Raw genomic sequence first — 25,462 nt, 5'->3', positions numbered from 1 at the left:
CGTCCCTCTACATAAAAGGGGCCTTTTGTTCTGTTTATTTATAGTTTTGTAGTGTGTGTGTGTGTGTGTGTGTGTGTGTGTGTGTGTGTGTCTGTGACTGTGTGTGCAAATCTCTGTATCTGTGTGTGTGTCTGTGTGTATGTCTATGTGTGTGTCTGTGTTTGTAAATCTCTGTATCTGTGTGTGTGTCTGTGTGTGTCTATGTGTGTGTGTCTGTGTGTGTCTGTGTGTTTGTGTAAGTCAAGGCTAAATGTATGGGATTCCCCCAGAACTAGAGTTTTCAGACTTTGTAAGCCATCTAACATGGTGCTGGGAATTGAACTTGGGTCCTCTGCATGAATAACTCTTAGCTATTGAGCCATTTCTTTGGCTCCACTGGTGTGAGCTTTTAATAATAGGGGATGTGATCACTTGAAGAACATACTTCTGTGAGACAAGACAACAGTGGAGTACCTCTTCTGTGAGCCCAGTCCTGAGCCAGAAACTGGTTTTCCTTCTGTTAAACTGAAAACAGGACACCAAAATCCATTCACACACACACACACACACACACACACACACACACACACACACCCCGTTTGGGAGAAATCAGGTGTTCTATCTAGCATTTTAAGATGCAGTAGTCTTCCTCCTGACATGCAGATGTGGGATTTGAACATGGGGAAACCCAGCGTGAGTTCACTGATTATTTACATTATTAGATGAGCATATTTAAGGCATTTACTTACTGTCAGAGGGAAGATCAGTGAGTGCGGAGGTCACAGCCTCCAGGGCCTGATGGAGGCAGCTCAGCTCTTAGTGAACATCACTCTGGGGATCTGCTAGGGAAGGAAACATGATCCTTACAGCCCCTCATCTTGGCCCTTCTCCCTGCACTTTTTGCAAGTGTGGTTTTAGCGACAAGTTGCCTCTCTGATTCCTTGCTCAAAGGGACATAACATATTTATATTTATATTATGGATTGGTACTCACTAAAACAATTTGAAAACAATGGATGTTTACATGTAACAGCTGATGGGGAATGCAAGGACCAGATAAATAGAAAGACTAGAGAAGTACCTGCAATTGCAAGACTGAAATTACTCAATATTGCAGTGTGTGTGTGTGTGTGTGTGTGTGTGTGTGTGTACTCACATGCATGTGTACATATATGAGAGCTTTACTCACTAACAGAAGAAAAAATTGGTGGAAATCAACTTACTTAACGAAACAGAGTGCATGTCTATTCTATATTTTAAACTTTTACCTGACAAAAATTCAGATTTTGGTTACGACTGCTTCTTGTTTTGTTTTGCTTTGTTTTGTTCTGTTTAAAAACAGATTTTCTAATTTAAATATTAAGTTCCTATAAACTGTAACCCTATAGCTTATTTGTACACTTTAGTTGGGACCATAGCTCGCTGGCCTGAAGTCTGGGAAGCTGGTCCACACCCTTCACCTCTTTGGTGCCACAGCTCTGAGCCCTGGGCAGGGCTCCTTAACGGAAGCACTGAACAGGGGGTGCTGGTTTCTTGTTCCAACATGGTTTCCACAGACATAACAGTTGTGTCACAGGGATCACAGGAAACAAAGCAAGGCCTAAGCTGACACACATTATCCTGCCTCCTCCCAGTCAGGCACCAAGACTCTCTCAGCAGCCCACATGAGCAGCTCTGCCCCTGCGTGTGCACACCTGCTAAAAAGGCTCTACAGTACTTGCAAAGTGTTTGCAAATTAAAATGTATTTACTCCTAATCATAAGAGTCTTACATGGCTTTTGATGGACTTATGGACCAATAAGGTCAGAAGAAATTTTGGAATTAAGCACAGTATGGTTGTTGATTGTGTCTTCCAGTCGTTTTGTCCCTGACAACTCTTTCTGTAGGGAGGTGAACACCATCAGGGAACCATGAAATGCAAATAGTGCTTTATTTCTTCTTACAAATAATAGCTACAATTCTATTGGCTGCTTGCTCTTACTCAGCCAATCACACACTCTCCTGACCACAGGTTCTCTCTGCAGATGGCATTCACTCCAGAGGTTGTTTACTGCCTAAAGCAATCTCTGCTTGAAGACACTACATTGAGTCAAGATTAATGGACCCTTTAGTCCAAGTGTTCCAAATGTTATGGAAAAGAAATAGTCTAATGAAAAACTAAATGTTGAGGCATTGACTTAAGGAATTTTATCTTTAGGAATGTTTATGCATGCTAGGTATGGTTTATTTATGTGTTGTTGCATGTATGTGAGCCTATGAAGAATTTAAACACACACTCAAGGACATAGTGTGACATTTAATATCCCCCATACACACAGGATGAAGGTGTGTCACGTAAAAACTTAGCATCACTAAATGTATCATGGGAAAGTATCAAGGCATATTCTTTATTTAAAACAAATCTCTCCTTGTTTTATACATAACGTAATTTGTACATATTTGATTTATAAAAACAAACAGCAATTTGCTTAAGAGAACAAAGCTCTTAATTTTTCCTACAGTGAAAACAATCGACATGAAAGTCTGCTAGGAAAACTTCAGAAACCAGATTGACAACTGTTAGCAGTTTGTTTGGTTTGGTTTGGTTTTTGTTTCTACTGGAGATTGCCGAATACTTAAACAATAACATGCCTTTGTAACATAACTGTGCACAGCACTCTCTTAACTCTATGGGGAAGATGCTTGGGTGTTCTTAGATAGAAGCTCCCCTGTGTTGCAACAGGTGATTGAATTTAGAACTCTCATGTATATTATACGCTTCATATATTAAGATTAATCCTGCTTTTGAGTGATATGTGTTCTAGGAAGTAAGAAGTGTGAATGTTTTTATTTCCTCTTTGTTCCATTCATTTCCCAAGTGTCTTATCTTGTTGCACTATTAAATGAAGTATGTTTGGATATAAAATGAACAGTTGGCCATGTTTGCAGTGCATAACACTGGAGTCAGCGTGTCCCACCTCGTTGCTCCTTGTCGAGAGAGCTTCAGCCGCCTAAGTCTAAAGACGGAATCAACATTGAAATTGCACTGACTCTGAGACAAAGCTTGACAGCGTGCAGTTCATTCTTCTTTGTATTTCTACCAAAAGTCTTCAGTATCAGGTTATTGTGATAAGAAAGTAAGGAAATAATACAACCATACTCTATGTAATTGAATTTTGTTTTATGCTAGTGTCCTGTAACTTTAAGTGGATCATTAACACATAGATAAGGCAAAATTCTCCAATCGAAGGATTTACAGATGGACTAAATGGACTTTTCTTTCTTGCTTATCTCAGAGTAGTTTTTAAAGTCTAATTAGAGATTGTATCACTCCTCTATGAGGGCTCCTCACCAATACTGGGTCAGATGGGATTATAATGATAAAGCCTTTTAAGGATTAAGTTCTGGCTCCATGATTCCCTGTGCCCAGACAAATTGCCAGGAGATGATAAGAGGAGGAAATAAAATTAAGGGCAGGATTGTTTTCTTTCTGGAAGGATATAGCTGCCAAGCTAGAAATTGAATTTTATGGGTTCTTCTGAGACTGATGAGGCCGACTCCTCGCCATTCTTGCCATCGTAACTGCAGTCCAGTTGTTTTCCACATCAGAAAAATCTCTCTCCTTTCCAGTCTTCTAGAACTAGTCCTTTAAATGTTATCGTATCTTTTAAAAGGAGAACAAGAAAGGGGAAGGAAAAAGGAAGAGATAGCGTGTGAAGTGGGTAAATCTTAGTCACAGGGCAGAAGACTCCATTAGTCAGCGGCATCTTGCTTGTTACCAAGATCAAATACTCTGTTTCCCTTGAATGAAGTAAAGCAAACCATCACGATGACCTACTCAGCAACAATCTTCATCATTTTCTATGGAGAAAAATGACAGAGAAGGGAAGGGTCACATGATCAAAATGCCTAGCAACTTCTGCATGATGGAGTCTCTTGGCAACCAGAAGGAAATCTTTTCAGGAGAAAGGTATCTCACTCTTGTGCAATGTAGCTTACACTGCCCTTTCTGGTAATTAGTGTAATTTGACACATTTTAAGATAATGATACCACCTGCTCTGAATAGCTAAATCATCATTAATTCTTAGAAGCTTTTCTCCCCCAGCAACAAAACCGTGCTAACTCCTAGTCCAATTTCATTCTACAAGTTGCATTTCCCACATAAATTTTAGAATCATCATAATCTTGATTTCAAGAATGCACTGCAATTGGCAGCTAGCCTTGCCAAGGCTTGCATTAGGAAAGATTGTGGAGGAAATGTCCCAAGATATAATAGCTCTGTAAGTCCACTGGGCAGTGATAGAAGGGGGTAGGGTCGATGCTGCAGGTTAGTCAGTGCCTTGCCAAGCTTGCTGTGAGATGCTGCTATACTTATATTGCTTTTAAATGCCTTTCTTGCCTTACAACTTGTCAGAGGTGGTTCCTGTGTTTGACCATGGCTCTTCTATCGGCCAGCACCTTTCCTGTGAATGAGATTAGGGAGAAATGCCAAAGGATAAGGACTTTAAATACTTCAGCGAATCGCAGGAAGTTTATAGCAGTGCTGTGAAACGAATAGGGGAAAAGTCAATTGGAACCGAGGATACAGCAGTAACACAGGGTTGCAGTTAACATGATCTAGAAGAGGCACGAGAGGCAGCCTGAGGGGAGACAGACATGCAGCTTACCAGGCTGTTAGTGTGCCCTGTGCCCTGTGCTGGGCAGAGTGGCAGGTGTGAAAGTGAAAAGCAAGCACCAAGCACCAGCTGAGAGAACTAGGTGAGGAGGGACAAGGGTGAGGCCTGAGAACAGGGTCTTGCAGCAGCTCTTGGGTCAGCACTCTCTCATGCTTCCTGCCGCTGTGAAAATGCCCCATCTTCTGTACTTCGCTGTCCTGACTGAGTGAGGCACCGAGCACCTGAAAGACAGCTAAAATGATGGAGGAATAAAAGTCCTACAAATATGTCCCATTTAAACTATTGCAGGCTAATTGTGTATATCTGTGGGGTGCACATGTGTACAGTCTGTAGCCATTACGTCAGGGTGACTGGAGCATCATTTACCATTTCATGTCAAGTAAGAAACATGAAGTTTTAGCACTATATGAGTTGGCTGGAATGTGGATAGGTATATGGTAGCTACAATGTTGAACACTGCATTGATTGGAAGGCTTAGTCATAAGAACTTGGTCATATCAAAATATGATAGCAAACCACCAGAAAGTTCTAACCAGGGAAAGACATAACTTTCTAGGTTCGCAAATGATAAAACCTAGTATGTTTCTGTTTATCTTAGAAGATATGATCTAAACCCAGCATGAAAACCTAGCATGAAAACCCAGCAAAGTACCCTCTGTTGAGTTCCTCCAGTCAGTCCTTGTCCCTTATAATGAAAAGGTCAGCTCAGGAACTTTGGGAAGATTAGGAAACACTCTCCCTGCTCCCTGGAAGGGAGAGGCTAATTAGCATTTCTCAGACCACAGGGAGGGAACCAACCTGCTGGTGGGGACACATTCTGCAGGACTGGCTGTTGCTCACCTTCAGACAAGAGAAGTCCTTGTCACTTCATTCCCTAAAGACCAATCAGTTTAAACGGTTCACAGTTCCGCCAATCATATTGTGCCTAGTTGCTGGTGCTCTGTTCTGCCCCTAGAAACAATATAAAAACTTGCCAAAGGGGTGCTGGGGGTGGCCGCCTCTCCTTCGGGTCTGAGACGACCCCAATGCACTGGAACAATAAATTCCTCTTGCTATTTGCATCAATCCTGGCTCCACGTGGTTCACTCAGGGGTTCCCTGGTACACAAAGGCTCCTCAGAGTCTTACACTAACTGACTTCCTGTTTTTATGTTAATTTTGATTCTGGTTTGTAAGCTTGTATCACATTCTTTCTGAAAGAATGCTGAATATAATCTTATAAATGAGAAGAGAGGGCATAGATACAGTCTCCATTAGTTAATGAGTTGGAGAAAATAAGGAAGCCGTGTGTCTCATGTGGACAGGTAATAAGACAAAACCAAACACAGAAATTCATAAATGTGGCCAGAGAACCTATTCTGCCTAACAGTCTAGTAAGCTAATCTGTAAAGAAATGTATACCAACCCCGTTCCTATTGTCAACAATAAACTTAGAAAGCAGTTCTAATATAAAAAGGTCAAACAGCAATGACCAGGAATAATTACTTTAAAACTTTCCCTTGACTAACTGGAGATAATAATGATTAAGGAAATCATTTGCCTATTAGTGATGTGTTCGCACAGGATACAAGAAGATTAAACTGTGGCCACTGTCTGATGAGTCTGAGGCAAGCAGACAAGTCAACCAAAACATCCCACTGTGAGAATTAACTGTTTCCGTCCCTTGAAGAACAAGAGAATGGCAAAAAAAGAGATGAGTCAATTCTACGTGTGATGTGAGCCTTGTTCCCTCCTTTTAGTAAAGGCTACCCTTCCACATGCAGTCTACACAGTGCTGAGTTTCCAGCCAACAATCCAACCCAGCAAGTACCCAACCCAGCACTCATTCACAGCCCAGCACTTATCCAATCTAGCACTCCTCCAACCTAGTGCTCCTCCAACCCAGCACCCATCAAACCTAGAACTCACCTAACCCAGCACCCATCCAACCTAGAACTCACCTAACCCAGCACCCATCCAACCTAGAACTCACCCAACCTAGCACTCATGCAACAACTGAGCTACATCACCAGCACCTATTTCCACTTTCTCAATTTTTAAAAAATTTTCCTTCAAGGTGGAGGCCCACAGAAGCCAAAAGTGGGAATCAGGTCCACTGAAAATGTCAGTCACCTGACAGGTTTACCTAGAACTGAACTCTGGACTTCTGCCAGGGCCACAGATGTTCTTAACCACTGAGCTATCTCACAACTCTATCTTTTCTTTTCTTTTTTTGGTTTTTCAAGACAGGGTTTCTCTGTATAGCCCTGGTTGTCCTGGAACTCACTCTGTAGACCAGGCTGGCCTCAAACTCAGAAATCCACCTGCCTCTGCCTCCCATGTGCTGGGATTAAAGGTGTGTGCCACCACGCCCGGCTATCTTTTCTTTTTATATTCTCCTTCCTGTCAGCCAATGCACACTGACACTTTTTAAAGAAAGAGATTATTTACTTTGTGCAGATTTAAGGCATGCCTTTGAATTCATTCAGTATTTCTTCACTACTCAAAGTGATTAGGTCTATGTACAATTGTAACAGAATAGTTAATAAGTCAAAAAGGAAATACTGAAAGAAATGTAAGACCTCTGTGTGGATGGAAATGAGGCTACTGAAGCAATTAATTAAAAATGTCATAGACTGCCATCAAGGGAAGGATCAGCAATTAAAGCACAGAAGTTTTGTTAATTACTCAAGGTTGGAGCGCAGAACAACCTGAGAGTAATGAATTCATCTAGAAGTGTTACTTCAGTAGACAATGGGTGACTTTTGTCATATGATTGAAGCTGCATTGAGAAGATTTGAAGCAGTAACAATGGCAGGAGCTTCTAAAATATCGTGAGGCATCTGTGTATAGAAATGCTTCACATATAATGATATACCAAGTTTATAAAGTCTTGAAGTAAATAAGAACAGATAAGAAATGAACTCACAGCAATTTTCAAAGTAAATTAAGACTCATGGGATCAGCAAGATGGCCCAGTGATGTGTGACACTATTCTTGTGAAGACTTGAACAAATAACTACTCACCCCATAGTGGGAACTGACAACAGAGTAAGGAGAGTCCAACTTGATGAAGTAATGAGTTTTATTGCAGTTACTTATAAGAATATGGGGTTACTTACAGAAGCAGAAATGACTGAAAGACAATTGCATTGCCAAAATCCATCCCAGCATGGATGACAGCTCATGAAAGCTGGAAACCTAGAGCTCACTACAGGCAGCTCACCAGATTATAAAATGTCTCTCCCAAGTAGTTTTGCAGGTCTCTCAGGTAGTTCAGTCTGTCTAAGAGTATCCCTTGACTCTCCCTGTTTATATATGCTTGAAGAGGAGGAGCCTAGTAAATCTGATAAGTTTCAGGAACATCCTGAAACTGCAGAGTTGTTTACTTTTCGAGATTAAGGAGCTTCACCACTGGGTAGAATGTTTTTTATCCCAGTTTAGGATATTTAGTCTCTTCATGGGCTTCCTAGTAGGATAAATCGTTTTACCTTCCCTTAGCAGTTCTCAACCTATGTGTCTTTGAATGACCCTTTCACATGGGTTGCCTAAGATGATCAGAAAGCACAGATATTTGCATGATGATTCATAACAGTAGCAAATTACAGTTATGAAATAGCAATGAAAATAATTTTATGATTGTGTGTCACCACAACATGAGAAACTGTATTAAAGGGTCATAGCATTAGGAAAGTTGAGAACTACTGCTTTAGAACATCCTGTGCTTAAAGAACGTCTATCCAAATGGAATGTTTTATGTTCAAGGAAGTTGTTACACAACCCTCAGTGAGTAGAAGCACTTGGTACCAAGCCTGACCACATGAGCGCTATCTCCAAAGTCTCAGGATGGAAGGAGAAAGCTAACTCCTACAAGTTGACTGCTGACCTCCACATAAATGTGTTGTGGCACATTTAAACTCTCTCATACAAAATAAGTAAATGAAAAAAATTCAAAGACTTGTCAGTTCATTTATGCGTTTAATTTTAGGTTTCTGTTCTAAGAAGTTGTGATTTAAGTCATTCATTATATAAAATATTATTATTTTATACTACTTAACACGGAATTTCTTTTCTAATTAGAAACATTACATACTCCTATGTATTATGATAAAAATGTTGCCTTGTGTTTGAGCATTAATAAAATAATGTAAAAGGTGTCCACTGAATGTATATTTTCAAGCATTCTCAAAGTATGATGTGACTGTTTTAAAGTAATGTAATCCAGCTGCTGTACTTAAAAAACTGTAAGCTAAATCCAAATCAGGTTCATACGCAATGCCTAGTACTGTACTAATAGCAGTCAGTATTTCACATTTCTTTTATTCAAATTCTTATTTCATGATTCAAGTCCAACAGTGACTGGATGAACTTAGTCTCTCTGAGGGTGAGGTCTGACCATGTACAAAGCCCACACTTAGTGCTTCTGAAAATGCAGCCTCATTTTAGACCTCTGACCTCATTTCTAGAATCTAACCCAGGGAGTGTCCTTTTGTGACCAAAGCTCAGACAGTTCTACAGGTAAGACCTTGAACCTTCCAGAAAAACTACAGGTTACAGAACTCAGTTTCTATCCATTTTATGTGCCAGGTATTTGGATGCCGTTGTGGATCATACACGATTTCACTCAGGTTAAGATTCCCATTCGTCTGACATTATTTCAACATTTTGTGAAACAGAGACAGTTCCCCTGGCTTGACTGGAAAGCTTTATCTGAAGCCTAAGACTGCAGTCTGTCTGAGGACTGCAATCCTCAGTTTACCAAATGATGAACATAACAGTCAAGATTCTCCACCAGTAACGGTGTTTGGCTCACCCATCACAAAAGGCAACCCATGAAAACATCTTCTATCTGGCCATCACTGAGTCAGCAGTAGGGTTCCCTCAACCCCCATTCAGTATGGGGGATATAGAACCTGCTGGCAGGTAGGATCCAATGGAACTCAACTGTCCAGGTAAGGTATTTTCAAATCAGTTAAGAGTGAAATTAATTAACTAATTGATTAATAAGATAACCTTTCTGAACTTGCCTATCCCGATAGTATTGTTCCAAAATTAGAAGACTGTAACACTGGCAGCTGCTGGCAGCAACAGTGGTCACTAAGCACTTCCTTACCCACATCGATCCAAGTCCAAACCACAGTCATATGACAGAATTCTACTCAATCTAAAGACATTTAAATACTCTTTTAATGTCACTTACTAGCCCAGGATGTGGAAGGAGACTTTTATGGAATACTAGGAGAGAAGTTACTAACAATTAGTTTCCTCTAGTTTTTCTTGGGAAAACTTTTAGGCCAAATTTGAGTTCCCGTTTTCCAAAAAAGGTAAAAAGGTAAAAGGTTGTATCATAATTAACTCTGAATCAAACCAATGAGGACTCAGAAACTTTCTTTTCTTCTCTCAATTACATCCTGATCTCAGTTTCCCCTCCCTCCTTTCCTCCCAGTCCCCTCCCCCAGATCCACTCTTCCTCCATTTCCCTTTAGAAAACAACAGGCCTCCCAAGGGTATCAACCAAATGTGGCATAGCAAGTTACCATAAGACTAGGTGCATACCTTCTTATCAGGACTGGACAAAGCAACCCTGTAGGAGGAAAATGGTTCCAAAAGCAAGCAAATAAGTCAGAGACAGCTCCCACTGTTAGGAGTCCTACAAAAACACCAAGCCACACAACCATAACATAAATGCAGAGGGCCTAGCGCAGACTCATGCAGGCTCCCTGATTGTCCGTTCAGTCTGTGAGCCCTGATTAGTTGACTCTGTGGGCAGTTTTCCTGTGGTATCCTTGACCCCTCTGGCTCCTACAATCCTTCCTCCCCTTCCACAGGATTCCCTGAGCTCTGCCTAATGTTTGGCTGTGGGTCTCTGCGTCTGCTCCCATCAGTTGGAGGATGAAGCCTCTCTGATGACAGTTTATGAGTACAGCAAAGTATCACTAGGAATCATTCCATTGAATTTTTTTTTCTTTTCTTTCCTTTCCCTTCCTTCCTTCCTTTCTTCCTTTCTTCTTTCTTTTCTTTCTTTCTTCCCACCCCTCTTTCTTTCTTTTCTCTTCTTTTTTTCCCAGTCTTGTTTGGTTCTCTCCTAGGTCTTCAGGCTATCTAGCCTCTGGTCCCTGGTCCTCCAGGTCATATCAGGAGTGACATTCCACTTGTGACATGTGTATCAAGTTGGATCAGTTATTGGTTGGCCACTGAGGACTCAGAAGCTTTTACAAGCATGAATAAAATCCATTTTTTTTTTTAGCCATTGTAAAAGCAACCAATATGTATGGATTTCAAGTTACACGGTTTTCTTGAACTTTTTATAAAAATTATAATATCAATAATAAAAATTTGGTGGGATAATTGTATTTTGTCCTTCTGAAGTTTGGTACTAAAACTATGTAGATATTTTTACCTTTTTTATTTTCCTGTTGTGCTTTAGTCCTTAGCCTGGGGGCACATAAAGTTTTTAAAGCCCTAATATATTCCCATTCAAATGTGTATACAAGCAGCAAGGGACACAACACAGATTGTTCTAATAATGGATTAAACCCCAGATGTTTTCTGTGTTTGGGATTATAGAACTGAGTAAGCTAAGCTCTCTTGTTAGTTCTGTGAACTATCTTGTTTGCAGAATTGCTATCACTCTGCTGCTGTTTAGAGAGAGTCCCAGAACAGGACTGGGAGCCAGCCCAGAACCCTCTCCTGAAATGGACCAATTTACATCTCCATTCAACCCAAAATGAATTTGAGTTGTATCATTCTTTTCTACTTGAAATGAGGGATTCCTTGATCAGGTCTGAGTCCCCTGGAGAAATAAGGATTGATGAGATTTAAGATTTCCTCCACACTTAGCATGCTAGGAAAACATAGCATTATTCAGATGGGACACTTTGCATGGCTGTCAAAAGTAATTTTTGATTTAGCAACTACAGTGTTCACCTTTTCTAAACAGACAAGGTTTGTTGCCATTTCTCAGTTTGATTATACAAAATACAGTTTGTTATATTGTCTTTCCATACTTCTCAGGCTTCTTGCTTTCTTGCACCATTTGAATCTGAGGAAAATACATTCCTCTGTGTGTGCATGCATGCATTCCTGTGGAAGTGTATGTAGGCCAGAGGACAACCTCGGGTGTCATTCCTCAGGCACTACCAACCTTCTTCTTTGTCAGAGTCTCTCACTGGCTGTAAACTCACCAAGCAGGTTAGGCTGACTGGCCTGAGAGTTCTAAAGGTCCCCTTATCTCAGCCTGGACACCCCTGAGCAAGTGTGCATCACTGTATCCAGTTTTTAAGTGTAGACTGGGGGATAGAGTCAGCTCTTCATGCCAGAGATCAAGAACCTTCTCTCTGAGCAAGACTCACAGTAACCCACAGCCATTTCCCTAGCCTAGGAAATGGATTTCTGATGGAAAATTTAAGGATATTTGTACAAAGGACTATGTTAATAGACAAACAATAGGTTTGCAATATTGCAGAGAGAGGGACAGTAGGCTCACTATACAGAGAGTTCTCGTGAATTACTAAGGAACAGACTAACAACTTAAAACTGGGAAGAGGATGCAAAGAGATTCTGGGAAAAGTGGAATTTCTGAGAGAAGTTGATTACCCAGAAGAGAAAAGTTCTAGCCAGGCAGTGGTGGCGCACACCTTTAATCCCAGCACTTGGGAGGCAGAGGCAGGTGATCTCTGAGTTTGAGGTCAGACTCATCTACAGAGTGAGTTCCAGGACAGCCAGTGCTATATAGAGAAACCCTGTCTCAGGGAAAAAACAAAAAACAAAGAGAGGGGGAGAGAGGGAGGAAGGGAGGGAGAGAGAGAGGGGAGAGAGAGAGAGAGAGAGAGAGAGAGAGAGAGAGAGAGAGAGAGAGAGAGAGATCCAAATAACATGCAAGCATATAAAAAGATGTTCAAGTTAACTGACATTGGGAGAATGCTGTGAACTCCACCACTTCACGCCCATCAGACCCTAGCTGGTTTTAAAGGTGGCAGCAATGCTGTTGAAGTCATAGGAAGCATGCGTCTAGACAGTGCAGAGGGACCTGGGGACATGTGGGAAATAATTCTATGGTGGCATGAAAGAGAATGGCTCCCATGGGCTCCCATGTTTGAACACTCAGCCAGCAGCCTGTGGAACTGGAAAGGATCAGGTATGGCCTTGTTAGAGCAGTTGTGTCACTGGGGTGGGCTTTGCTGTTTTAAAAAACCCACATCATTCCCAGCTACCATTCACTACCTTGGGTTTGTAGATCAGACATTACCTCTCAGCTACTGCTTATGTTCCATGCCTGCCTGCCTGCCTGCCTGCCTGCTGTCATGCTTCCCACCATGATGGTCATGGATTCTACCCCTCTGGAACCATGTGCCCCCAATTAAATGCTTGCTTTATAAGTTGCCTGGGTCATGGTGTTTTGTCACAGCAAAAGAGCAGTGACTGAGACATTCTGTAAAATAGAAATATGCAAATATCCACACTTCTCTACTTGCCAGTCTTGTGTGGGTTTCCCAAGCCTGAAGACACCCTGTGGTAGAGGCAATCAGAACTGACTTGAGGACCAGGATCCACATTAATGAACTTTATTTAGTGGCATAATAACTGATCCTCAAATGTGATGACTTAAAATTTCCAATATCTCTTATTTCCCAAGTGTCTTTGCTTTGGTTTGCTTCTAGTATGAATTGGCTGAACTTGAAGCAAGATGGCCACTGATGGTCTTACTTGTGAAACAGCTAAATGAGCAGCATAAGTCTCTAATTACCAGGGGGAATATATACTGCTACATAGATAGTGAAAATGATGCCGTGGAAGGTCACATGTTTACAGGAAGGGAGGACAAAATGAATTCAAAAGTTCTAAAATTATATGTACACTCTGATTAAAATCTTGACTTCATGTAAAAAACTTCAATAGTAGACTAGGGGGAAATGTATGAGTATTTAACCAAGGAACTTATGCAAATTGATAATAGACATGATGTGTGAGCTCAAACTTACTAAGAGTCATGAAAATGTACATTAGGAAACAGATACTATGTCTGGGTGTGGTGGCACACATCAATAGTCCCAGCTTTGAGGAGGCAGAGCAGAAGGATGGTGAGTTAGAGGCCAGCTTCCAACAAAACAAGATCCTCCCTGTCTCAAAACCAAAACACAAACAAAGAATAAAGGACACTAAAAAAGGAAAGGGAAAGAAACAAACAGTTACCTAAAGTCTGGAGGAACGTGTATCAAGGTGTGGGGGCTGGAGAGATGGCCCAGCAGTTAAGAGTGTGTTGCTATTGTAGAGGACCTAAGTTGGGTTCCCAGAACCCTCATCTGACAGCTGGCAACTCCTCTAATTCCAGCTCCAGGGAATTCAGTGCCCTCTTCTGGCCTGCTTGGGCACTGCACTTAAGTGACTACCCCTTTCCTCCCACCACCACATATACTCATAATTAAAAATAAAACATACAATACTTTTTTTTTTTTTTTTTTTTTTTTTTTTTTAAAGATTTATTTATTTATTATTATATGTAAGTACACTGTAGCTGTCTTCAGACACACCAGAAGAGGGAGTCAGAGCTTGTTACGGATGGTTGTGAGCCACCATGTGGTTGCTGGGATTTGAACTCTGGACCTTCGGAAGAGCAGTCGGGTGCTCTTACCCACTGAGCCATCTCACCAGCCCAAAAACATACAATACTTTAAAAATATAAATAGGGCGCTTTTCTTTGCCTTGCCTATACTTTCTAAAGTTAATATGCATTAAGTATTAGGAGGTAGTCATTTGCTTTAGTGTTTTGCAAACCCAATAAATATGATCAGCCAATCCTTTGAACAAATCTTACTTCACATCACTTAAGAACTAGGTCAGAAATAGATAGAAACAATATTTTTATGCTCTAACTTCTCTCTCTCTCTTTTTTCCAAGACAGGGTTTCTCTGTATAGCCCTGGCTGTCCTGGAACTCACTTTGCAGACCAGGCTGGCCGCCTCTGCCTCCAAAGTGCTGAGATTAAAGGTGTGTGCCACCACTGCCTGGCTGTATGCTCTAACTTCTCAAATGTGACCTATGCTTCTTTGGCTGTCTGTACATTTCCACACAAGTAGAACACATACAGTCCTGCCTAGGCCTACTGCTCTCTATGTTCCCTACTCTGTTTGAATTTTAAAAATTAGACCACTTACCCTGAGGGAACACTCTGGGGCCAATTCATTCTTGCATGTGCATAGCTTAGGAAATGACATCAATAACAACAAAATAAATGTCTAATATACTACTTAAAGGTAAGAAAAATAGTTATTAAATATCTAGAAACCAAGGCGGAGCCTAGATTTGATTTTTTTTTGTATTAAACAGATAACAAAGGAAGTGTTCTTTTTTTACATATCAAGTATGATTTATCTTCATGAAATGTGTGGGGGAAAGAAATACTGTTTTTAGAAAGAAGAAGGAGAAAGAACGAGGGTCTTCGTGATGAAGACAGAAAACCTGTACCATTATATGCAGAGTGGAGGAGCTGAGGGGCCTATACACTGGAAGATGAAGGGCACAGGGCTGCTAAGTCTTAAAATCACTAAAGGTAAGGAGTTTCAGACTTCATGCAGAGCCTCACTCTGCCAGTGCTTTCTTTTATATAGAAGAGGAGAGAGAGAGCCAGGGAGATGAGCAGATGCAGATAAGAGAAAGCAGAGACCTTGTGGCTTTACTATCAAACAGCCAGGTCCTATTGGTCAAGGGGTTCAATAGTTGTGTGATGGTCTTAATTGCCCAGTGTCTGTTAGGACCCAGGTACCATCAACTGAGGAGGGCTACAAATAGATACAGTTGCCTTGCCTCGTGAATTCGCATGTCTGAAACTTGATGATCTGGAGATGGCAATACTTACAGTAATACTTATTTAGCAAGTATAGCAGTGAATGGCAGATGGGTGATCCCATTGTTTGCCTGTCTGGGGTTTCAGAAGACCAAATTAAGAGACATCACAGCTCTGCGTCTTGTTAAAGATGAGGAGTCTATTGGTACTAACAGAGCATAAGTGACCAGAGAGCATGGTGTACGCTGTCAGGATGAAGGAGAACTCTGACAAGACTACAGCATTTGCAGACACATTCAGCAATATATGCAGCACTCAGAAGAACAGGCCGTCCCCTAAGTCTGAGACAGACCCCTGGTTTCCAAAGGTTATGAACTATTGGCAGGTGGGATGTGGAACTCAGATTGCTGGTCCTTAATCCTTTGATGATACTTTTGGAATGTTAGTATGGGGACATAATAGTTACTAGATGGATATGAATTTTTCTCCAAGACTGACTAGCAAAGTAAGCTGCTGGAGAAAACTCAGTACGTTCATGACTTAGTTTCCTCATCAATAAAATAGAAGTAATAGAGTAATTATTATGAAATTTTAATGGATAAATGTAAATGTTGAGCAGTGTTCCCTGCACAGGTAACTACTCAATAAATTAATAACATTAACAATCATCAGCAAAAATAGCAGAATGACAGAACATAATGCAGAGCAAGAATTAGTAGAATAAAGAAAGCTAGTGCCATTTGAAAACATTGGAAATAGTGAACAAAGATACACAAGATGCTTTCTCTACTGAGCGATGGATGGCAGCACCATTCTAGGGCTGGAAAGCACTAGAAGTAACCTCCTCTGTGTCATGCGCCCTACACAGAAGGGACGCCAGGTTCAAACACTCCATAAGCACTACAAAGCCATGGAGTGTTGACTTGGCAGAGCCCAGCCAGCACAGATGAGCGCTTGTTTAGCAGTGAAGCTCCGAGAACTGTAACACGACAGACAACTTTTATCAAGCTCACTTTATGCAGTGTTTAATAAGTACTACTCTGGGAAAGATATGGTAACAAAATGGTCAGAAAGGGCTAAAAATCAAAATATGATGTTATGGGGTCTGACAACATACTCTTAGCTGCAGGGTGGCTTAATTAACATGTAAATCAGTCTTCCATCATTTCAGTGGAAGTGTTCAGAAATGTACTGTGCCAAGGACTAGGGTTGAGTTTTTAGATTTCATTCTTTTAGAGGACTATTCCTTTTTATAAATAATATTCATGAGGTGATTGTGCCAAAGTTAGATGGAAGAGCCGCCATTCCTGGCAATTTATTTCCGTGATCTAAAAGCGTAAAGCCAAGTTAAGGAGAGATAAAAATCATATAGTTAGTAATGCTATATATAAAGATATGTGCTGTGTGATAAGGGATATATACCCTTTTGTTCCATGGCTCTGAACAACAGTGGTGTTTGTGACTCCACTGGACTCTGAAGCCAGGACTGATTGGAAGTCATGCCCACCTGTTGTGGACCGTAAGCTGGGGCATCAGGGCTCTGTTGCTTTAGTGTGGCTGGCATTTCATCCACCTGGTCCAAGGGAAAGAATTTTAAAATATTGTTTAGCCTTCAGTGGATTAACTAAGCTGCCATCTGGTGTTCAGCCCTACTCAGACATGCCACTGTGACATGGAGTCACTATGGGTAAATAAGGAAGTGGACCTGTAGCCCTAGGCTCTGGTTTGAATATAAATGGCCCCTACAGGTTCAGACATTCAACATTGCTTCCCAGCACTCTTGAGGTGGGGGGACTTCTAGAGGTGGGGCCCAGCTGTAGCAAATAGGTCACTGGGTACCTTTTAAAGGCTACACTTGGTCCCCAGTATCTTCTCTTCTCCGTGTGTCCTGTCTCTTGTCATGTGAGCTACTCCGCACTTCCTCCCCACCAAGACTGACAAGCTATGAACTAAATTAATCGTTCCACTTTTCATGTTGTTCATGTCAGACATTCTGTCATCGCTACGAGAAAGCTAACACATCCGAATGTAAGAACATCGAGCTTCAAGGCACATGAGGACAAGCACTTAGATGTTGGCCATGGGCTTTCAAATAAGAAATAGATCATCTTAATCCAAGAAATGCTGGCTGCACGTGAAGATGAATTCAAGTCTCTCTCCCTAACAGTCTCCCTCCCTCCCTCTTTATATTCACGCTATTGGGTTTTCTATAACTATGTCTACCTCTCTGTGGTCGATTCCTGACAGACAGGCCAGTATCAGCATCCACTCAAGCATAGTCCTTCCTGGTACTCACTGTGCAACTCCAAGCTCCTACACCTTTACTTCTGTGGTCCCTCCATCCGAATATCACTAACTCTGTGTCCCATTTGCTTAACTACAATCAGCCTTGAAGATTCTGTTCAAACATTACTCTTCGAGGAAGCCTTTTCTGGTCCCTCAAGCTGAGGAAATTGCCAAGACACAAAGAGTTGATCCACCAGAGAACTCACCACCGTTGCTGACACTCATTTCCATGTATTTCTTCCTATTTAACAGGGATCGTGTCCCCAACACAAGAGATTACAACATTCACAATACATGTCTGGACCTAACCTCCTAATCAGGATCTCATTCTTCCAAATTGTATTAACATTCCTCCATTTATCCATTAATTTGACAGCCATTGATTACTTTTCCTCCACTCTCACCTTCCTGGATGATTTGCCTTTAAGATCTGAGTAGGTGGTGTGCTTGTCCTATCCCCGTGGAACAAAGGAATGAGCCTTCCAAGTGTCCATCATAGACTTTAGAATTTCATTATATCATCTACATTTACTGAGATGTTGGTGTATAAGTAGCAGCTGAGACAGACTCTATGTGGTGCTTAAGGGACCCAGGTATTGGAGGTCTTCATTATATCAGACACAGTAAGGCTGCCCTGTATAAACAAGCCATTTCCCTGATACAGTAGTTCCTGATTTTCATGAAGATCACTCTGGATTTAACCATTTTCTTCTTCATTAGCCAAAAGTAAAATTGGCCTGTTTTAAACCCCAGCCCAGGTAGGGCAGTTTTGTTATTTTAGTCAAGGTCTCACTAAGTAGCTCTGGATGGCTTAGAACTCACAGAGATCTGCCTGCCTCCACCTCCTGAGTGCTGGGACTAAAGGCACGGGTCACCACACCTAGCAGGAATGTTTTTATGCTCAAAGCCTCCCTAAACCAACTGTATGGAAGTCTCTGCAAGTGTGAAGGAAACCCTCCTGCACACTCAAACTCTTCCTTAGGAAGCTACCTCACTTCCAGTCTCTCTGTTTCTTCATCTGTACTGTGACAACGTTCTCATATGGTTATAATAGAGACATCGATAAATACATGTAAAATACATTATGTCTGCCACAGTGGGCGATACTCAGAAACCTTTATTGTCATGAGCTCATGGAGTTATCAGGAGAATAAAATGAGTGTAAGTGTTCAGTGAATGTTAAGCAGATCAACAGAGGAACTTTGCAAACACTCATGTGCTAGTCAAACACAAGGTATCTATAATATTTGATGTTCTAGCATGGGAGTCTTAACAGTATGGAAATTGGATATTTACATAGGCTAATATGGCTACTCTGCCAGGCACAGAAATACCTACTTATAAACAGATTTTTAAATTCCCTGGATTATATTTTTATACTAAATATTATATATTATCTTATAATAAATGCCAAGATCATCGGTAATAATTCTGAAATGACTTTGGACACTCTCTTGACAGTAGAGGAATGGGAAATTTTGCATATTGCTTTATTACACACTAGTATCTTTCAAAGTCCTGACCTGGTTCCTCTCTGGAACTTCTGAATGCTTGATTATGAACACAGAAGTCAGTAAATGACAAGGAAGAGCTGGACAATGAGGACCAGAATGAAGCTACATGTAAACACAAAGGACAATACTATGAGATGCAGTCTAAAAAACATACATTGTCCATTTTAATAATTTTGAGCAAGCAGTTAACCTTGCTCTGTAGCTTGATTGTCTCATCTCTAATATTAGTATATGAATTAGAGGCTATAGGAGTAGATCGGTTTGGACTAATTCACATGGCCTCATTGATTTCTCAGTTATTTAAGCTGACATGAGGGTGCTGGTCTTTATAAGTCAGATGATTAACTTTAAATACTTCTCCCATGAGGCTCTGTTCCAGGGCTACTGGTTGGGCAAACAAGACAAGAGGGAGCTATGGTTCCTGACTGCAAAGTTGATACAGTCAGGCTCAGTGTTCCCATGACTTTGATCAAAGATTTGATCAGTAGTAGAAGGCTTGCCTCAAATGTCAAGACTCCTAGGTTCAACCAATGAGAGAGAGAGAGAGAGAGAGAGAGAGAGAGAGAAGTGAAAGAAGGAGGAATAGATAGATAGATAGATAGATAGATAGATAGATAGATAGATAGATAGATAGAATGTTTTCTCTAGCATTTCTTCCTGAATTAACTAAATGCAGGAAAAGTTCTAAGTATAAACTCTTAAGGAAACCAGCATATTTCCATGGTAGGAAAAATTTTGAGGCTCTGATAATTATCTATCTATCTATCTATCTATCTGAAAATATGCATGCGTGCTCATGAATGCACACATACTTGCACACACACAGGTGTGTGCACACACATGCAGTTTTAAAAGTTTGTTTTGATAATGCAATTTTATTGATTTTTAAGCAAAATGTCTTCCAAACTAACAGAAGGATTGTGTCCAACTTTACTTCTGTCTAATCACCCATTTACCTACACTGGCCATTCTGTGCTTTCTGCAGACAGTTGCTGTCAGGCTCTTCACTGGTGATTGGCCCCTACAACGTGCTGCCTCATTTATTTCCTAAAGTACCTGGTAACACAGTCACCTAGTGACTGCTGAACACATTCCTCCCTGTGACACATTATACATCCACTATCAATTGTTTTATCTTTGCTATGAATGAATAGAGTCTTGAGTTTAACAACTCTTTAAGAAGTGCAACTATTAGGAAATTCCGATTTTACCAGATGCAGGGAACTGTGTTCACATCAACTTAAAGATATTTAAATTCGTGATATCGTATATATTGCCGTTGCTTTTTCTGTTTGAAAAAAAAAAAAAAAAGGTCTCAAACTCGTGGTCCTCTGGCTTCCCTCGCCCAAGTGCAGGGATTACAGTCATGAACCTGGCTTGTTGAATATTTTTGTTACATTTAGCTTTTTGCTTTAATTGACCGTGGCATTTTTTTCTTAGCCACTACAAAATTACTTGCTAATTGACTTCCTGAGAATTAAAAATGAATAAATGATGGCACTGGCTGTGTTAAAACCCAGCTAGCCCAAACCTTTGCAAATAGGAACACTGCACTTAAAAGAGTCCAGATGAGAGGATCTGTACCAAACAAAGATTAAAAACAAGGCCAAGAGCCCAGACAGTGACGCAGACCAAAGTTCTCCTCTTGATATGCTCCAAAGCTGCTGTCTGTAGTTTTTTCTGTGTCCTTGATATTTTGAGCCATCCCTGAAACACACTGCTTTTAAAAAAAAAAATACAGTTTGTGTTAGAAGACTTAACAAAGAGGTGAACTTCAAGCCGGGTAGCAGGAGAGCTCCCTGCAGGGGCATCCTCTGCGGCTCCTTGACCGCAGCATCTGAGTCTGGGTCGGGGCTCTTTTGTGAGGTTGAAGGTGGGAATTTGGTGAAGCTGGGATGCTTCCTCTTATGTGGTTCAGACTCACAAGAAAGCAAGGCATCGATGGGAATTCTGACGTGTCCATGGACAGCAGCTGAGCCAACCAGGGGCGCCTTAAAATAAAATTCTGCTGGGTTCCCTCAGGACAGCTCTCTGAGTTGACACAGCAAGGCTGCTTCTCACCAGGTTCTATTTTTAAATCCCAGTTTTAGAAAAGAAAATAGTCTTTTAACTTCAAGATTGAGTTTCTAAGCCATCTTTCATGAGTCTTGCCATCTTGCCATCTTGCCAGAAAGATCGTTTGGTGGTTATACACTGTGAATGCAACCTGTTAAAATGAAGAGAGGGGAGAAAAAAAAAGAAAGAAGGAAAAGTCAGGAGACAAAGGTAAAAGCAGGGAAGGCAGGGTGAAGGGGAGGAAGAGATGACAGGAGATATTCACAGAATGTAATTAAGCATATCAAGAAGCGTTCTGGGCTGAGGAGGTGAATTAGTCAGTAGGAGCTTCCCTTCAATGCACTGAGTTTAGACCTCGGACTCCACTTGGATGTGAGGCAGAAAATCCCTGAGGGCTTGCTGGTCACCCAGTCCAGCCTACTCGGTGTGTTCCAGACCAATATGAAACCTTGTCTCAAAAAAAGAAAAAGTGGATAGTGCCTGCAAAATGACACCTATGGTCATTTATAAGGGTGGCACAGACACCTGCGTACGTACCGACACACACTCATGAACTTGCACACACACATATGCATATACATACATAAGGAGGACCTATGCTGAATACTTTATATGAGTTTGCTTCCTCAGCAACTCAAGAAGACAAAGTCTGGTATTGTCCCCAAATGCAGAAACCTGGACCTGAAGGGTAAATCACTCAGGCAAAGCCATAAAGCCAGTAAGTACAAGGCTGGCCTTGAACCAAGGGGCTCAGTTCTAGAAACAGACCTCTTACTTGCTCCAGTGTTTCCAAGGCAGATATTTATTCTAAAATATGTCTAAAAGTGTCTTTTTACACTGTCTTCTTCCTTCCTTCCTTCTTTCCTTCCTTTCTTCCTTCCTTCCTTCCTTTTATCTTTTCTTTTTCTTTCTTTTTTTTTTATTTCCATACAATCAATTCTTTTGCCTGACGAAACCATGCTGGAGGGGCAGTAAGCTGAAATGCATCTGGTTTTCAAAGTTAGGAGGCCTAGATCTTGGTGCTCTTTCTGCCACACGTGACCCTGGATATTATTTTAAAAATTACTAAACTTTTAGAACACTTTATTTCCTTGTTTGAAAACCAGAGAAATTGCAAATAAACTAATAGTATCACAAAAATTAAATATGATAAAATATACAGTCTCCATGGTAGCCCATAGCAAGCCATCCTTCCCAAGGGACATTTTCTAACATGAAAATGTTTAGCAGTCATTCATGTTTCATCATCTTTGTATAAAGTCGTATATAACTGTATGGAGCGCACTCTCGAGAGTGTCCCTCTGAGTGGTGCCTACTGTCTCTACTATCTGTGATGTGGTTTTTACTGTCAGCTTGACCCAATCTACAATTCGCAGGAAGCGAGTCTCAGTGACAAGCTATCTAGGTCAGATTGCTCTGTGAGGGATAATCTGATTCCATCAATTGAGGTGAGAATACCTAGTCACTATGGGGGACACCATCCCTTAAGCAGGAGGTCCTGCAGCAAGTGAGCTGAGAGATATCTGCATTAGCTCATCACTCCCTGCTCTGACTGAGCCACTTCAAGTCCCTGTTAGCTTGGCTCCCCCATAGCAATGATCTGCAACACAGAACTGTGCAGCAAGCAAACCTTTCTCCATAAGTTGCTTTTGACAGGGTATTTTTCTTAAAGTTTTTGCCATTTTGTGTCACTTTGTGCATATAGGTTTGTGTGGCCCCCAGAGTCCAGAAGCTGGCATTGAATTCCCTGGGCCTGGAGTTATGGAAGATGTGAGCTGACTTGTGGGCTTCTAGGAATCAAGCCTGGATCCACTAGAAGAGCAGTCTGTGCTCTAACCACTGAACAATCTTTCCAGTCTACTTCTGCCCAGCCATTGCATCCCACCAGAGTTAGATTTACCTTGATAACCGCAACACACCCATCTTCTCCCTCCACCCCACCAGATATTCCCAAGATAGTTGCTAAACACCCATTATTGAAGAGCTATGGTAAGGTCCCACAAAGACTGGATTCCCACTTTCACATTGCAGGCTTGCTTGCTTCCTTCTTCTTCTTCTTCTTCTTCTTCTTCTTCTTCTTCTTCTTCTTCTTCTTCTTCTTCTTCTTCTCTCTCTCTATCTCTCTCTCTCTCTTTCTCTCTCTCTCTCCCTCCCTCCCTCCCTTCCTTCCTTCCTTCCTTCCTTCCTTCCTTCCTTCCTTCCTTCCTTCCTTTCTTCCTTCTTGTTTAACCTAAAGCTGATTCCCCTTCCCTTCACAAGTGGGGAACCAAAGTCTGGACCAGCAGCAGGTAAATGCAGCTAAGTGGGTTTGTGGTGAGGCAGAGAAGTGAAGTCCGGCTGAATCATCCAAGTGCCATGTCTGTACAGGAGTGGGCAGAGAACAGCTCCAGGAGAACAGTTCTCTGGACCAGGGGCTCTGACACTAGGAGAACACGGAGAGAAGGCTGGGTGGGTGCCCTCGGTTAGGTTCCCTCTGCTTTCTAAAAGAGTGGGTGGCTCATGTGGGGGCAGCAGCCATTAAATGCAGGAATGTCCACAGCTACTCATGTCTTCCCCGTGCTAGTATCAGAAGGCAGAAGAGTGGTGTGTGTGACCTACCTGGTCACCTCCAAGAGTGACTGCAGGGTTGAGGTCAACAGTATATATAGAATCTTTTGGCTTGTAGCCTGGAAAGCTTGCACTTTTGCCGTGCCCCACCCTGTGGTTCCTCTGAAGCATCTCAGAATGTCATTCATCTATTTCTGTCTTATTGACAACATATTTGACCTAGGAGCTTGTGGATACCAAAGCTTCCTAGGCTGTGCATGGGCTACATTGGTCTGCTAAGAAAAAAAAGATGACAAGAGTGTTCTACTATGGCTTGAAATACCTAGTTTCCCACAGCACTTACAGGACAAAGGAAGATCTGGGACTATTTTCATCTCTAAAAGGACCCCAGAACCCAGCCAGCCCTGGGTTTCACTGTCTACAATGTTGATAAACAGAAGGCTCATTTTTTTTTCTACCAAAGATGACAAAGCAGTTAGGAACAAAAAATCAACAGACCTGAAACTGATTCTGTGTTCTACAACTTTCCAGATGGACAATTTACTTTCTTCTCTTAAAATCCTTTTCCTCAGCTCGGAATAAAGGGACCAGTATCTTCCTTCATGAAATTACTTATGTACAGCGTAGGCTCCGGACCAAACACAATGTTTTTGAACTCTGCAATGTTATAATGCAGACATGTGCTAAATAGCCCTGCCCAGTTACTAGGAAATTAATTGGATAATGTTTTTTAACAGGGCTTATCATGAAACTTTGCAGCAGAATCTAAATGAGATAAACTCACTTTGTTTCGCATTATTGGAAAGGGGGGAAGAAATAAATCGTGTTGACTCTTAGGTGCATGTTCACATCAGTCTCAGTAAAGCTGTCCAAGGCTTCTCACTGTCATCACACAGTGGCCTGCCTGCAGTCCCCAGCTCCTGTCTCAGTTCTCCTCAAGTGTAAATTGATTAATGGGCTATGGACTAAATAGGTAGGACTTGTCTTCTAGGCCAGCAAATAAAATTTCAAAGCTTCTTGTAAAAAGGAAGAGAAGGGGGAAGGAAGGAAGGAAGGAAGGAAGGAAGGAAGGGAGGGAGGGAGGGAGGGAGGGAGGGAGGGAGGGAGGGAGAGAGGAAGGAAGGAAGGAAGGAAGGAAGGAAGGAAGGAAGAAAGAAAGAAAGAAAGAAAGAAAGAAAGAAAGAAAGAAAGAAAGAAAGAAAGAAAGGAGAGAGGGAGGGGGAGGGAGGGAGAGAGGGGGGAGGCGAAGGAGGGAAAGCAAAAGGGAGAAAGAAAAGCTGACTTTTGCTGAGTGATTGCTCGTCAGACCTCAGGGAAAGGCTGCCGCTTCCTCTCATGTTGGTGGCTTCAAACATTTGCCTTGGTGCTCTGCAGACTCGGAGCCAACTGCAGAACTCCCCCCCCCCCCAACAGCCTGTGTATATAAATTATACACATTGTCATTTACTGTATTAGAAACAAAACAGAATAAAATTTAACCATTTATAAAACTTGCTTTAAAAAAACTATAACAATAATACATATATTGTTTTGAGGAAAAATCACTCCACTGGCAAAGAAGTTTCTGCAAGAGACACAGTCTTGGTTCATGATGTTGCAAATCCTTTCAAAACAGAGCTTCAGAGGGAGCTGGATCCTCTGTCTGGCTCTGCATCTAAACTCTTA

The 25,462-nt window shown here is 41.5% G+C and overlaps 1 protein-coding gene and 1 long non-coding RNA gene across 10 annotated transcripts in view; both read left to right on the top strand.

Moving 5' to 3' along the window:
• The window catches only part of Pex5l (peroxisomal biogenesis factor 5-like), a 195,377-nt gene that overhangs the window by 23,345 nt on the left and 146,570 nt on the right, over nucleotides 1–25,462 (top strand). The window lies entirely within an intron of this gene.
• Gm52604 lies at nucleotides 165–19,768 on the top strand. The gene is made up of 2 exons (XR_003954459.1): nucleotides 165–9,564; nucleotides 10,681–19,768. It is a non-coding gene; the product is annotated as a predicted gene, 52604 (long non-coding RNA).

This window comes from Mus musculus, chromosome 3, assembly GCF_000001635.26.
Source record: "Mus musculus strain C57BL/6J chromosome 3, GRCm38.p6 C57BL/6J".
NCBI lineage: Eukaryota > Metazoa > Chordata > Mammalia > Rodentia > Muridae > Mus > Mus musculus.
This window is presented reverse-complemented; position numbering and strand designations above follow the sequence as displayed.